Raw genomic sequence first — 15,486 nt, 5'->3', positions numbered from 1 at the left:
CTCTTCCTCATCTTTTGAGAACCCCAGCCTTGGGTAACTCCCAGCCTCTGTCATCCTCTGCCATCCTCACGTGGCTCAGTGTTTGAGAGAAGCGTGGCCGAGAAGCCTGGTCCACTGTATTTGCCTGTAGTTTAAGTGAACGCCGGGCCCACCACCAGTGGTCACTGAATTTTTCTAATGCATTCTCCTTCCCACTCTCCTAGATGTCTAGGCCCAACCTTGCCCTTTCGTCTCAGACATTCAACCCGTGTTCTCATTCGCATGCTCAGCTGATGAGGTCGTCTTCCACAGCCCTGAGAAAACACAGCTAGGTAGGAGGGCAGCCCCGCACAGCCAGTCCACAGCCCCTGCCGCCTCCCGCTCTTCCCAACACGTTCCTTCTCTCTTCTCCCTGTGGACGTGTTGGTCCCAGGGCCATCCTGGCCTTTGCCTGTTAGATCCCATTCTTTCCTACTCAACTTTGTCATTTCAGCAATTCTGCTGTTTTTTCCTTTATCAACTTTTCTCTCCAAAGCATGCAAACATGCATTTATAGCTCACATCCAAACAAACCAGAGCAAGAACAAAGGCAGCCTCTTCCACCCTCTTTTATCTCCTCGGCAGCCAGATTCCATGAGTTTTCTCTGGCCAGTCTTCTGTCTTCTCCTCTCCTGTGCTCGAATCTATTCCAGTAGTGGTTTCCTTCCAGCCACCCATCATAGCAGCTGTCTTCAAGACACCTCTAAATTCCTGGCTGCTCTTTTTTCATTTACTTTTATGGTTTGTCTTACATTCCCAGCAACTAAATGATAGACTATTTTGTTGTTTAATTTTTTTCCTCATTTTTATTTACACTAACTCCCATGGAGCTCTCAATTTGTCTCTTTGAATATCCATAGGCTGACAAAATATAAATTAACATCTGCATTCCAGGCATCTCCCCACTGAATTCCAGACTCACATCTGACTGCTTTCTGAACTTTCTACTTGAATGTCTGACACATATTGGAAACTGCAGAATTTAATTTTGGACATATTGATTTTCTTTCCACTAATAAACAAGAGCAACTACCCTCCCCCGTAAACAACAACAAACAGACAACCAACCAACAACCAGCCAAACAGGAAAGAGGTACGTTTCTTCCTTATCTCGGTCATCAGTGCCATTCTCTCGCAGCTGCTCAGCCTGCAAGTCCTGAAGTGGTAGCCGGCTCCTTTGTGTCTGTCATCTCCCACGTCCAGTCTATCAGCAAATGCCATTGGTCTGTCCTCAAACTGGTCACTGTTCCTGCTGTGTCTACTACCAAACTCTCAGGTGCATCGCAGTTCTGGATTTAACTCTTCACTGGTCTCTCTGGGCTTCTGCCCTGTTTCTGTAAAGTCTGCCATCATCACTACACACAGAGAGACCCTCTAAAATGCATATGGGGGCTGGGCGTAGTGGCTTACACCTGTAATCCCGCACTTTGGGAGGCTGCAGTGGATGAATCATAAGGTCAAGAGTTCAAGACTAGCCGGGACAATGCAGTGAAACCCTATCCCTCCTTAAAAAAAAAAAAATTAGGCATGATAGTGTGCACCTGTAATTCTGTAATTCCAGCTGTTCTAGAGGCTTAGGCAGGAGAATTGCTTAAACCCAGGGGGTGGAGGTGCAGTGAGACAAGATTCCACCACTACATCCCAGCCTGGGCCACAGAGCAAGACTTCATCTCAGAGGAGGGGGAGGAAATATATATTGGATCACATCAACTCTGTGCAGGGCCATCCTACGGCTTCACTCACAGTAAAAGGAAAGGCTGAAATGGCCCACAAGTCTCCATTCTTTGTGCCCATCAGAAACATGGGCTCTGCCCCTTCTCACCTTTCTTCTGTCACTTTGTTCTTATCCTGCTCTGCTTCGGCCACAGGCCTTCCATGCAGGTCCTTACAAATTTGAAGCTCATTCCCAGCGGAGGGCTTTTCACTTGCTGTTTCCTCTGCCTAAAATGACCCTCTCTCCGCACATCCTGCCTGCTTCTCTTCAGATGCCTTTAGGCTGCTGCATTATCTGAGACCCCTTTCCTTACCCTCCTTCGTAGAGTAACGCTCCACTCCACTGTGGCACTCTACATTCGCCGTCTTGATTTTCTACAGATTTGCCTGCTTCTTGTCCATCTTCCAGGAAGTGGCATGCAAGCTCTGCAAAGTCAGGTGCTTCATCTGTTCTGTTCACTAGTGCCCTGTGGCTTGAAAAGTGCCTGGTGCGTAGCAGAAAAGCCACAAATATTAATAAACGAAAAAGTCTTTGGTGGTGTTTAATTTAAATATGCAGCCTTTGCTGCTATCGTAGTAAACCCATAATTGAGCAATCTATGAAAATGTATTTAATTAGAGGTGTTAAGTCTATGTTCTTTTTTTTGCAGGGGGGGGACTGGTAATTAAATTATTTTTTAAAGGGCTAATCATTTTCTCATTTTAATGTCCAAAGGTGGCTGGTTATTCTTCAATTACACATTAAAATAGTGTTTGCCATCTCAGGTGGACCAAGATATTCAAACACATTCAGCTGAAGAGAAAAGCACTTTTAATTATATGAAAGCATGTTATCTTTATTAGCTTGATCAATTGGCCTTAGAACCTTTTCTCATTTATTTCTTTAGAAATCATATTTGAGAGTCTTTCACATGCTAAGCCCTGTGCTAACGCTGGAAGAAGCCGCCAGCATCAGTGTGAAACCTTCCTTCCTTGAGAACAGCGTAAAACATTACCTCCTTGAGGAGTTCAGAGCCTAAGTAAAGAAGGAATTTGTGAATATGACTATTTATAGCTTTCTGTGATACCTAGAACGATGGAGGGTGAGGAAATGCTGAAGCATGAGAAGAGGTCTTAGAGAATAAAAGAAGTCTTCGCAGCCAGGTGCTGCACAGAAACTAGGTTCAAAGAAGGCAGGGGCTTAGAAGGCAGGAGCAGCATGTGCGAAGGGCGTGGAGTGAGTAGTTTGGTGTGAACAGAGGTCAGGCTGGGAAGGGTGAGGTGTAAAGAAAACAACTCAACTTGGAGAAAATAAATGGCATAACTTACGTTATTGAGTTTGCTTTTTCCTCCCTTGGAATTTAGTATAATAAAGAGTTGTTAAGTAAATCAATAACTGGCAGAGATTTTCGCTACTCTCTGAATACATGTAGAGTGAAGGATGTAGTCACATAAAAGGTGTATGATTGTAGAGAAGTTGCGTGTGTTCAAGTCCTTGAGTGGGAGAGGTAAATACAAGAAATAAATTTGTAATTTTTACTTTTTCATGTAAAAATAAAATTTAAAGATAACATATTGGAACAAAATTTAAATAAAAAGCAGATTATTTCTTAAATCAAAATTAAAAGTATAAATACTGTAAGAATGAAAACCATAAATCGAAAATGTGTATATTTCAGTGGTGAGACAGATTTTTATATGTTGTAGAAAAGCCATTGTCATAGTATAGAAGGAAAATAATCGATCTCACAAAAGAGATCTGGAAAGGGGATGTGTTTGGTTTTTGTGTAACAAAGCAAAGCAATGCTGTGTTAAACTGACACATTATGAAAGGAGAGAATCAACTAATACCTAGCTGCTGAGTGTGCCCTTTATCGTTAGAAATGACTGAAGAAGCTTTCTTGTTGCTCTGCAATCCCACAAGTCCGGTTAGATCAGGACATTGCCCTGTTTTACGACTCAGTCAGGTCAGCCTTATTCAAGGGCTACTATTTCATTCCTTCCAGCTCCCAAGACCAGTACACATTTGTCCATTACCTTTAAGTTTCCTTCTTTCTATATGTCGATCACATTACATATCCCAATTTTGTATTTTCTCTTTGTATTTCCTCATCTGCGATTTCACTCCCAAAGCTCCTCACATGTATTTCTTTCCTTTAACTACTTGCACCCACAATCCCCATCGGAATCCTCCTTCTATTCTAGAATCAACCCAAGTCACTGCCTTCTTGCCAAACAGAAGCACAGCTTTCCCATCTGTCACCTGGACTTAGAGGCTCTGTATTATGCTTAGTCCTCACTTGTGCTCACCCCATCTAAATGCTTATTATAACTTGGAGGCTGAGGTGGGCAGATTGCTTGAGTCCAGGAGCTCAAGACCAGCCTGGGCAATATGGTGAAATCTCCATCTCTACAAAAAATGAAAAAAATCATCTGGTTATGGTGGCATGTGCCTGTAGTCTCAGCTAGTTGGCTGGCTAATGTGGCAGGATCACCTGAGCCCAGGAAGCCAAGGCTGCAGTGAGCCCTAAACGTGCCACTGCACTCCAGCCCTAGCGACAGAGTGAAGCCTTGTCTTGAATAAACAAACAAACAGATAAACAAACAGTGCTTATAATTGGCTCACTCTTGCTCTAAACGTCTCCCTAATATGTCATCTCATTACCTTCGATATTTCACAATTGGCCAGTGGGTGTGGCCTCTCCTCTGGTCCCTTTTCTGTTGTGTCCCCAGACATTCTCCTGGATTGCCAGTGTGAATCTGCTCTCATAATCTGCACCTGACAGTATAAAGTTACCTGAGTAAAGTCTAGATTCGATTAATAGCACAGTATTTATAACAAGGCTAGCATTTATTGAACACCTGCTCCACTTGTAGGCACTCAACAATACTTGCTCAAGTTGAGTCTTGCTCGAGTTCACACTTTATAAATGTGACAGCAGGACCCTAACCAAACTTCACAGCCACCTTTGCAACAGAGCCTAAGTCATGATCATCAAACACATGCAGTGATTCTTGGATGTGGTTTTGAGTCTTTTATTCTCTTCCCTATGCATCTATTTCCGCCAAATTCTCACCAGGTTGCTACCTCTTCTGTATTCCTTTCTGCAGATTCTAAAACTGAAATTATGTTCCCTCATTTAGAGCCACATAGAAATTTGCATTTCTGTATAAAATTCAGTATGTTCTATAATGTACTCTAGTTATTTAAATACATACTTTTTGCATTTGAAAAACACTTAAAGCAATATTTTGCAAGCTTTTAGAGGACACTATTTGGTTAAAGCATCTGCCCTAAAGCGGATGCCCTGGCCTTCATTATTTGCTCTGCCACTTACTGTATCAATTTCGTTAAATAAATTACTTAACCTCTCTATGTTTTCTTTTTCTCAGTCATAAAATGAAAATGATAATAAGGCCTCTCTCCTAGGATTGCATGCTACAACAAGTGAATATACATATATTTGAAATAGTGCTTGAAACACAGTTAGCCCTCGGTAAATTGAACTATTCTATTTGAGGTTCATGTCTAGAGTGTGGCGCATTGTCCTTCATAGAGATCATCTCAGTATTTGTTGGATGAGTGTGGGTGAAAACTGAAAACCAGATTCTCACCGTCACTTTCACTGTGTCAAAATAGGAACTGTAGCTGCATGTCATCTTGAAGAAACACTCTTCTCTGCATTTATTTATTTACTTATTCCACAGCCCTCATTTGTCTGTTGGGTAGTTCGAGATTTCAAGATGAAAGTCACCCTGCCCTCCAGGAGCTGACGGTCTCGCAGTGGGTGGGAGACAGACCAGCCATGACAGTGCAGTGTGCTGAGGACTGAGTCAGCAGTAATGCTGCGATTATCACAAGCAGCACCGCCACCTGCCCTGTGGATTCATCGTTTGCATCTGTGCCCAGTGCTTCCGGCTCGGACCTCTGCATCTGCCATCCTAGGGGGCTGTAGTCTTTTAAATTCATGGGTCAGTGTTAGGTCTGGTAAGAGTGTACCCTCCCTTCCGAGAATTCCGCTTCAACACAAAGTTTAGAATTAAGGCTGCCAAAAAAGAAAAAAAAAATGCGGATCTTTCCCTACCACGGAAATCAGAAGTTTAACCTAAGAAAACAGTTATAAGAACTAATCATTCTCTTCATAATGAATATACCTTTGTTGAGGCATGCAGTTTACCTATTTAGAAAAGCTGCGTGGAACAGGCTAGAGGAAGCTGTAATGAGAAAGTCTTGATTAAACCCTGAAAGGGTGCATGGCTTTCTTAGACACAAAGAAGGCATCAGGGCACCGTTTCAGTATCTGTGGAGAACAAAGGTGGCCCATTATTCACTAGTGTTGACTGAACGTTCACCATAGTGCTTAGTAAGTACTAGGTACATCATACCAAGTTCAACAATTCCAAACATCTGAATGAATACGTTACCTAAGTTAATACTTGCAGTCTCCGCATTATTATTGTAGTTTCCATTTTTTCAATAGAAAAAATGAGTAGAGGGGTTTAAACACAGTTAGCAAATGATGGAACTGGCTTTTACTCACCAGAAAGATTCAAGTCTCTGCTCTTAACAGTTGCTCCATCCTGCCTTTCATGGCGGTGTATCTTCGCAGAGACCCTCAGCTGGGCAAGGGTGGGAAACAGAGCAAGTCTTCCAGGCCTGGGGTGCAGGTGGGCTGGGGAAGCCTTCCCTGCAGAGGTGGCTAAGACCCTGAGCCCTGGGGATGCAGGGGATTGGGAGCTGGTGGAGGCTGTGTAGCGCCTGGGAGTAGAACTGGAGGTGTGTACATGCACAGCCTTTTCTAAAAGTGCCGGTGTCTAGAAGGCAGGTGTATGTGTGCATGTGTGTGTGTGGGGTGTGCGCAAGCACAAGTATGAGTGTGTGTGGGCAACTGCGCGTGCACCCACGTTCAGGCAGCATGACGAGTGATGAGGTTAAGAGACAGTTCAAAGCCACAGACTTAGCTTATTTTTGAGGCAAGAAGTATGGATCTTATTTTGAATTCTACAGAGAGCCAGTAAAACAATCTGGAAAGAGAAGGGACATTGTTTATGTGTTAGAAAATTAGCTGTGATTTCTTTGTGAATGATGGGTTAAAAAGCCTCCAGACATGCTAGAGGCTTTTCCGGTGTGAAATGCAATTCGTTGCGTTCTTCATTCTGTAAACTGAAATATTTGTACTTGAAATTGTTGATTAAGCTTGGCTTCTCGAAACTAAAACAAAACATATAAAAATCAAAGCTGCTTGCCCTGCACTAGCTGGGATTACAGGCACACGCCACCATGCCCAGCTAATTTTTGTTGTTGTTGTTGTATTTTTAGTAGAGACGGGGTTTCACCAAGTTGATCAGGATGGTCTCGATCTCTTGACCTCGTGATCCACCCGCCTCGGCTTCCCAAAGTGCTGGGATTACAGGCGTGAACCACCGCGCCCAGCCACATTGCTCTAATTTCTGCCTCAGTAGTTACATAGTGTTTGGCCCTTTTTGTGTATCTGTCTCCATATGGCTTTCTTGAAGGGCACTAGTCATTGGAGTTAAGGCTCACCCTAATTCACTATGACCTCATCTCCACTAAGCACATCTGCAAAGCTTCTGTTTCCAAATAACATTACATTCTGAGGTTCTACTGGACATGAATTTTGAAGTAGATATTACTATACTCCAAATATTAAATCTCACTCATAAAACCAAGATGAAAAATATTGGGTCAAATAAATGAATGCTTTAAGTAGACAGTAAAAAGCAAAAATAATCACATTCATAATAGTCTGTGAATTTTCCATCCTTGGGATATTTCACTCAAAGTTGTTGTTGTTGCTGTTGGGGGTGGTGGTGTGTGTGTATCCTGGGCGTGTGTGTGCACATTTTCATCCAACATCCATTGACGTTTCTGATTCCAGAGTTGTGGTTTATGTCATAATATGTTGCTGTAATTCACAGAGTAGATATTCACAGCCAAATTTTCTCAGGTTTGTGAACACAATTTTTCACAGCTATTTTATGTCTTTTTCATCATAGCCTCATAAAGTGCAGCTGCAATTATCAAGTGAATTTTTATGGAAGCCACATTTGACTGTGCAATGTGTACATGATCTTATATCAACTTGTCTGAAAAACACAGGAGAAATAGTTGTGCAAAAAGGATATGACCACCACGAGAGTCTAAAGCTCTGGAAAAAAAAAATTGCCTTCCAGGATAGAAGATGAATGTTCAGGAAGCTGTAACTCTCCTTTAGGGAGTTGTTTCACTTTTAAGAGGCAACAGTGAAAAATTAACGAAACAAGGGTTCTTGTGAATGAGGCATATTGATGGGAAAACCTATTCATTGAGCAAGCACTGAGTAACAGGTATAATAGGATTTGGGCAGGCTCCGGGGTACAGTGAAGAAGGAAGCGTGCCCTGAGACCTGGTGTCCAGCCTATTATGGCCACCTCTCCACACTTCTCTGAAGAGCAGGTTAGTTTCTCCTTGAGTCTCATGTTTCTTAATGTCTAGAATTGATGCAGAAGTCCCGCTTGTTTCTCACTCTCTCTTTTAATCACTTTTCCTTCCTCCTTCAAAAACTCTGCCTTCCCTGGGGCTAGTGTTCTTTGGGTGACACCAACCTTGCAGGTGTTCCCCAATCTCTGGCTGTCTCCTTTTTCACTGATTAGCTCTGATTTTCTTTGAAATATTTCCTTTCTCTTTGGACATTGCAGCGCATAGCCAACGGCATGTCTTTCTGACTGGACTCCTGTAGTGTGTCCAGGTGGTTTCATGAGTGTGTGGATGGCAGTCAATATCCCAGCCTCTTCTTCCTCCAACCTCTTCTGCAGTGAGCATACTTCATTTGTGTGTGCACCTCATCACCCCCTACATCTTGCCATTTTCCAATCGACCACCCAAAATCAAACACCACCTCCCATTCTTTCAGTTCATGGTTCTTACGCTATTATTTGCACATTGCCCAAAGAGCTTTATCTAAGATTTACTTATCATAGTGACATATTTGAGATGGTTCAGTAAATCATGAAATGTCCATTTGGAACATGAAAATCAGTTACATGAGATTTGTACTGATACAAAAGTGTGAATAGCAATACAATGTTACACTGTAAAATGATAGATATCAGAATTATATGCTGTTGATGACTAATGAGTTTGTGGAAGAAAATGATGAAAAGAAAGTATTGCAAAATATTGATGGTGTTATATCTGATTTTAGAGTACTTTATGTGAATTGGAGTAATTATAGAGTAGAATCAATGAAAATATTTAAATTCAACAACTATTTATTTGGGGACTATTAGGTCTGTGCTCTCTGCAACTGCTAGAAATACAGACATGCCTACGAGTCATTTCTCTATGAAGCTCAGATAGAAAGATGGAAATATTATATAAGTAAATATTATTTTAATATTAAAAGACAAATTCAATTTCTCCTTGTTTTAAAGCATTACCTTTGCTTAAGAAAGAATAACTTTTGGAAAGCTGACATACACATCCACCTTTGTGTGCATGCATGTCACATGTATGCATATACATATGTATGCATGCAGTGTGAGTGTATATATGCACACATGTCCGACTGTGTGTATTATTCTCCATAATCAAAATTTCATTATTTCATGAATAAAGTGGAGTGGCTTAAACTCTCTTTCAAAATGCATGGAAGTGATGTGGATTTGGGTACATGCCTTGTAGCTGAGACTGGCCACCTGATCTGGTCCCAATTTATCTGTGAAGAGCATTCATTGTAAATAGTGCCATTAACAAAGAAAATGGTCAGCAGATGTTTCCTGTTTGTGTAGCTGTTCTCTGACGATTATATGTCCAAATCCATCAAGCATCATACACAGCATCTGTAAGCTGGGGAGTGGGGGCTGAGTTAGATGCTTCCCGGATCCAGCAGAATCAGTTTCCTTCACTGTGGGGAAATTTGGAGTGGGGCTCGCAATGCCTTAATGGTGTTCACTCCGTAGGTCAAAATATTCTCACTTTAGGAATACTTTATCATGTTTATTGTGTATTCATATGAATACCCAAATAATAACCAGCACTTTGAGGGAAGTTCTCTGTATCTTTGAACAGTGATGTCAATAAATTGTGTAAGTACTTCTGTTAAGGTAGTGATCTGGAATATGATGTGAATAGTAGTCACAGTAAGAAAGTGAAGACAGAAAAAAGGGTATGGAAATGAGAATCTATGAGAAAAAAAAAAAAAGAACCAAGAGCAGCCTGAAATTCATAATTTATCCTTTTCTAACCAGAACTATTAGTTAGCCAGTTCCAATTAATTTGGATTTATTGTAAATATCTAAGTGTATCCTGGAGTGTGTGTGGTGTGTGTTGTCCATTCATTCATCCTGTAAACATTCACGGAGCACCTTCTCTGCAGGGTTCACTTTTTAGCAAGGCAAGGCCGGGCTACTTCTGTTCGTTGGGAAGTGAGGAAGCCGGCAGGAGAGCGAGGCCGTGCAAATACACGTATTCCACGGCCTCTGAGCACAATGGAGGGCAGCAGCGTGTCCATGTACGTGGGCATGCACACACAAGCACACACAATCAAATACAAAGAAAGAAAGGAAAATAATAATGGTGACTGCTAGATGAACTGCTGAAAACTGTTCTCCTCAGTATGGAAATTCCTTAAAGGACTAAAAGTAGATCTACCATTTGATCCAGCAATCCCACTACTGAGTACTCACCCAAAGAAAAAGAAGTCATTATAGGAAAAAGACGCAGGCACACACGTGTTTATAGCAGCGCAATTCAGAACTGCAAAAATATGAAAGCAACCTAAATCAACACATAAAAGACACAAAATAACACTTGATGCATTTTAGTTCCCTTTATTGGGACAGGAAACAATGAGAGATGAGAATTCAGGAGGAAAAAATAGCAAGAACAAAGTCAGGAAAATATCCAGAATTCTCTCCTAATTGGATGTTCCCCTTTAAGTCATGGGGATATTAGAAAGGATTGCATTTTTGAAAGATTCGTCACTGTGTCATATTACTTAGACCTGATACACCTTTGATCAGGTACGTTCTTTTGATTTTCATCAAACAGCATAGAATTTTAAAGTTGATGATATTTTTATTGCGGTGACATGACTTGTGATCACGACCACGTTAGCCTGCTTGGCATCGTGCTACATGACCTCTGAGTTCTCTGTGTTTAAAGAGTCTGTAAGCAGGCATCGTGCATTTTGGAGAACAAGAGAGCAATAGATTTCCTCATTGATAGTTACTCAGTATCGTCATTTTCCTGATGTTTTATGTTTTCTGTTATTGTGCTTTGTGGTAGGAGTGACTGGCCTCCTCTTTATAATGGCGACCTCAGGGCAGTATGATATTTAATCACCTGGAGAGGAAGCCAGACTGGGTGCAAATCTCACTCCACCAGCCAGAAGCTGTGTGATTGTGGGCAGGTTCCCAAGCCTCTTGGTGCCCCCTCTCCCCATCTGTGATGTGAGGGTCATAACCATGCCTGTGCCATCTGTGACTGTGAGCATTTCTTGGGTTAATACGCAGTTAACACGGTACATAGCACCGTATCACCCTCAGCCCTGAATATGACTGCTGGGTGGTAAGTGTGGCTCAGGGAGGTAAGAACAACTGTGACGTTCACTCAGCCGCATGTGCTCCTGCTAGAATTTGAATTCAGACCCAATGCCAAAGCTCGCGCTTCTTCTTCCTGTGTGCACTCAAAACTGTGGAAAGTGGTCATGAAGGCAATTGAAATCCACTGCTTTTCTGCTTCCCAGTGACTCGATCAAATACGAGTTACATTGTGACGTGAGGGAGAATTACCTGAAGTGTGAAGTTGAACTTTGTAATTATAGAAATGGTTGTATTCTGTAGTGCGTTGCTGCACATGATTTTTCACCTGGTAGTTTCTAAAAGTAAGATGAATATCTGCCTGTGGTTATTTTAAAAGGGGAGACTAAGGAAAACCTAATCTCCTACATTGGGAAAGATGCGTGTAATTGAAGATAGTATTAACTATGAAACATATTATGTTTCATAGTTGAGGGCTATAATTTTCCAGCACAATAAGCTGAAGTAGCCCAGATTTTTTAAAAATATACAGAAATATTTTAATGTAGATAAACAAACAGCATTTTCTGTTGATGTCCAGGGAAAATTTGTTAGTTTCTCCAGAGGATATTAACACAGTATTTTAAGGTGACAGAGCAAAACCCTCACTCTAAAAAAGTGAATAATTTTTAAAAAATTTTATGAGAGAAATAATGAAAATGGTCAAAAGAAATCTTAAATATCAAAGTATAAAACCAATAATCTTTCCTTAGCTTAGTTTTCTTTCTCACTTCTTCCACCTCCAGCCCAACACACACACACACACACACACACACACACGGGCACACACTCACACAAGCATACAACCACGTATATGCATGCATACACACACACGCGCGTTCACATATGCATACACACAAGCTTATGCATGCACGCATACACATGTACACACAGGCAAACACACACTTATTGGCCTCGGGAACATGCACAATTGATAAAGAACTCTTAGACTCAAGCCAGTAATTATCACCAGGAAGCTAATTTTTTCCCCCTAATTGAAGGCTTGAAGCTCAGGAGCACCAAAACAAACGCAACAAATGTGCTGGAAAGACTGAATGCTCATCAGTGCTTTGCATGTCAAAAGCTCTGAATCTGGCTAAATGAACTTCAGGTTTTTATGAGACAGAGGCAGATGAAGCTGCACATTTGCCACAAAGTGAATGTCTTCATTTTGAAAGCTTCAAAGGGGGAATATTAGGTGCTTTAAAAACTTCTTTGTTCTCTTCTAAGAAAATAATTATGGCACAATTTATCCTAATTCAGATTTTAAGCCTTGATTAGAGATGTACAATCTTACCTTCAAATAAAATCTATAATTTTCTGCAGTGCCTGCATTCATTCACTCATTCTTCTTTTTAAATTACAGCAAATTGCTCCAATTTTAGTTTCTTGTTGTGTGCATTTAGGCCACTCAGAAGGCAGCCTGCTCCTTCACCTACGTGCACTGCACAGTCACTGACTGACGATGTCATTTTAATTTACAGTGCGGAATCTGTCATTTGGCATGGACATTTGTCGCAAGGATGCCACGTTGCCCTAAAGAAGGCGATGGAAAAGTAGCTGTCTCGCGCAAGCTTCCAGCTGACAGTTCTAGCTTCTTAGGGTTTACCTAGAGATCTTCCTTGTTCTACTCTGCTTTGACACAGCTTTTAGTTTAACAATACTTCATTTCATTTGATTTCAAGTCAATACATGCTTGAGTGCCTAGGAAGAGTAGGTCCTAGGAGACAGGTTACAGTGGGCAGATGGATGGAAAAGATGCGACCTACTCTGGTCATGGGATGTCCAGGAGAGAGTTGGGATGTTGAGAGGAAATCTGACCCTGGAATCAGGGTGCTCACCTATCTGTCATAAAAAATTCTTGGACTATGACACTCTCTTTACTGTGTCTATGCGGAAGTGGGCTTAGTAATTGCTGACAAGTAACAGACCTAGAATCTGAACTCAGAACTTGGAACTCAGAATCCCTGTATATCTTCACCAACTACAATGTAGGAAGACTAACTAATTTGGGAAAGTATTAAAATAGTAATTAGTAGCGGAGATGAAACTAGATCTAGATTTTTCTCATTTAAAACTGTACTGAGTTTCTTGCTGTGTTAATTTTCTGCAATAGACTCAGATGTGTACTCAAAAGTTGTATGGCACAATGTATCCTAATTCAAATTTTCAGTTGTTATTTCTTTGTTATTATAGTTGTCTGTATATAGATGAAAGAATTTATGTATGTCAGAGATGAAAACCATGTTCAGTTTTATAAGCAGGAGGGTCCAGAAGACACTTTTTGACCTCACGGTGTTGATTACTTTGTATATATAATATAAAATATATATACATAAAAACTAAATTAATTAAATATATATATATATATAAATAAAATTACATGTATAATTGATAGGTTTACATGGTTCTAAATTTCTAAAATGTAAAATTATAGACAATAAAGATTCTTTCTCCTTCCACATTCTTCTCCCGTGGCCACTCAATGTTCCTTCTTCCCCAAAGACCTCTATCTCAGCCACCTCTTGGGTCCCCCCCGAGATATATGTCTATTTGAAAAAATAAGCATATGTGATTTGCCCACTTTTATTCAAAGAGTAGACTAATACACGCATTGTTTTGCTCTAAGTTTATTTCACTCAGGAATAGACCTTGGACATTATTTATTATTCAGAAAAAAAACCGCTTCACCAGTCTTGTTCCCTTGTGTCTTTACCATAATATACTCAACGAGCACATACTGTACGCATCTAACTCATATAATGATCTTTTGCTATTAGGAATATAATGCAATAAATGGCATTTCACATACTTCATGTCATATGTTCTGCAAATACATTCTTAGGAGAAGTTTCCAAAAGTGCAATTGCTGGGGTTAATTGTATTTTCATATTGACATAAATTACTCTCTACAGAGGTTTGCCAAGCTGCCTCCCATGAGCCCAGTGTGGCATTGCAAAGCTTTCTCACACCCTACAAAACACATTGTGGTAAGCTGCATGTTCTTTATCAATTTAAGGGATAGAAATGGCATTTCAGCAGTTTTAATATGGTTTTCTTTTATTATGAGAATTGAAGCACCTCTTTGTATAGTAAAAGCCATTTGGTTTTTCTTTTTGAACTATTATGCTTTTGTTCATATTTCTATAGTTTGTTGACATTTTTCCTACTAGTTTTTAAAAGTTCCATACGTATTAAAAAGACTAACCTTTTCTGCACTATTCTCCTATTTCTTTTGCAGTTTTGTTGTTTTTCTTTGGCTCTGTTTCATTACTTAACAATTATTCTTTATGAAATTTTCAGTCTTTCCTGGCTTCTAAATTTTGTGTCACACTTAGAAAGACTTACTAAACCATGCTATTATACTGAAATCCTGCCATAGATTCTTCTAAATGTATTTATAGTTTGAATCTTTTGCCTTTAAATATTGGATTCATTTGGAATTTGTTGTACGTTGGGGGATAGAAATTTCGTTGATTTATTTTTTTCCAGGTTGCTACCTAATTGACTTGAAATTTTTAATCTTTCTTAAATAACATACACTGTTTTTAAAAAGGTTTATTTGAAATTTACACAACTTTTCCGAATGAGTTGCTATGACACCCTTGTCATATACTAAATTCCTTTGTTTGAATGTATTTCTGAAATTTCTACCTTTTTACATTGATTTTGCCAATTCAAATGCCACCAAAACAGTGATTTATTTACCATAACTTTACAACATGTTTGATAGCAGATAGCACTATGTCTTAAACTGATCAAACTGTTATAACAAAATACCATCAACTAGCTGGCTTAAATCACATTGATTTCTCACAGTTTTGGAGGTTGGGGGTCCAAGATCAAGGTGCTGGCTGATTTCAATTCTGCTGAGGGCTCTCCTCTGACTTAGAGATGGCCACCTTCTCACCTTCTTGCTATGTCCTCATGTGGTAGAAACAGAGAGAGAGAGAGAGAGAGAGAGAGAGAGAGAGAGAGAGAGATTGAGCTCACTCCAGTCTCTTCCTTTTTTTATAAGACCACTCATCTCATCATAGGGGCTCTGCTCTTGTGTCTTCTTGATCTAAACTTCATCACCTCTTAAAGTTCTCACCCTCTATGTAATATTATCACACTGGGTGGTTAGGGCTTCAACATATAAACTCTGGAGGATACAAACATTCAATTCATAACAGAATACTTTTAATATGTTTT

Source organism: Saimiri boliviensis, chromosome 1 (genome assembly GCF_048565385.1).
Source record: "Saimiri boliviensis isolate mSaiBol1 chromosome 1, mSaiBol1.pri, whole genome shotgun sequence".
In the NCBI taxonomy this organism is placed as follows: Eukaryota; Metazoa; Chordata; class Mammalia; order Primates; family Cebidae; genus Saimiri; species Saimiri boliviensis.
The sequence above is the reverse complement of the archived record's forward strand: the minus strand, read 5'-3'. Positions refer to the sequence as shown.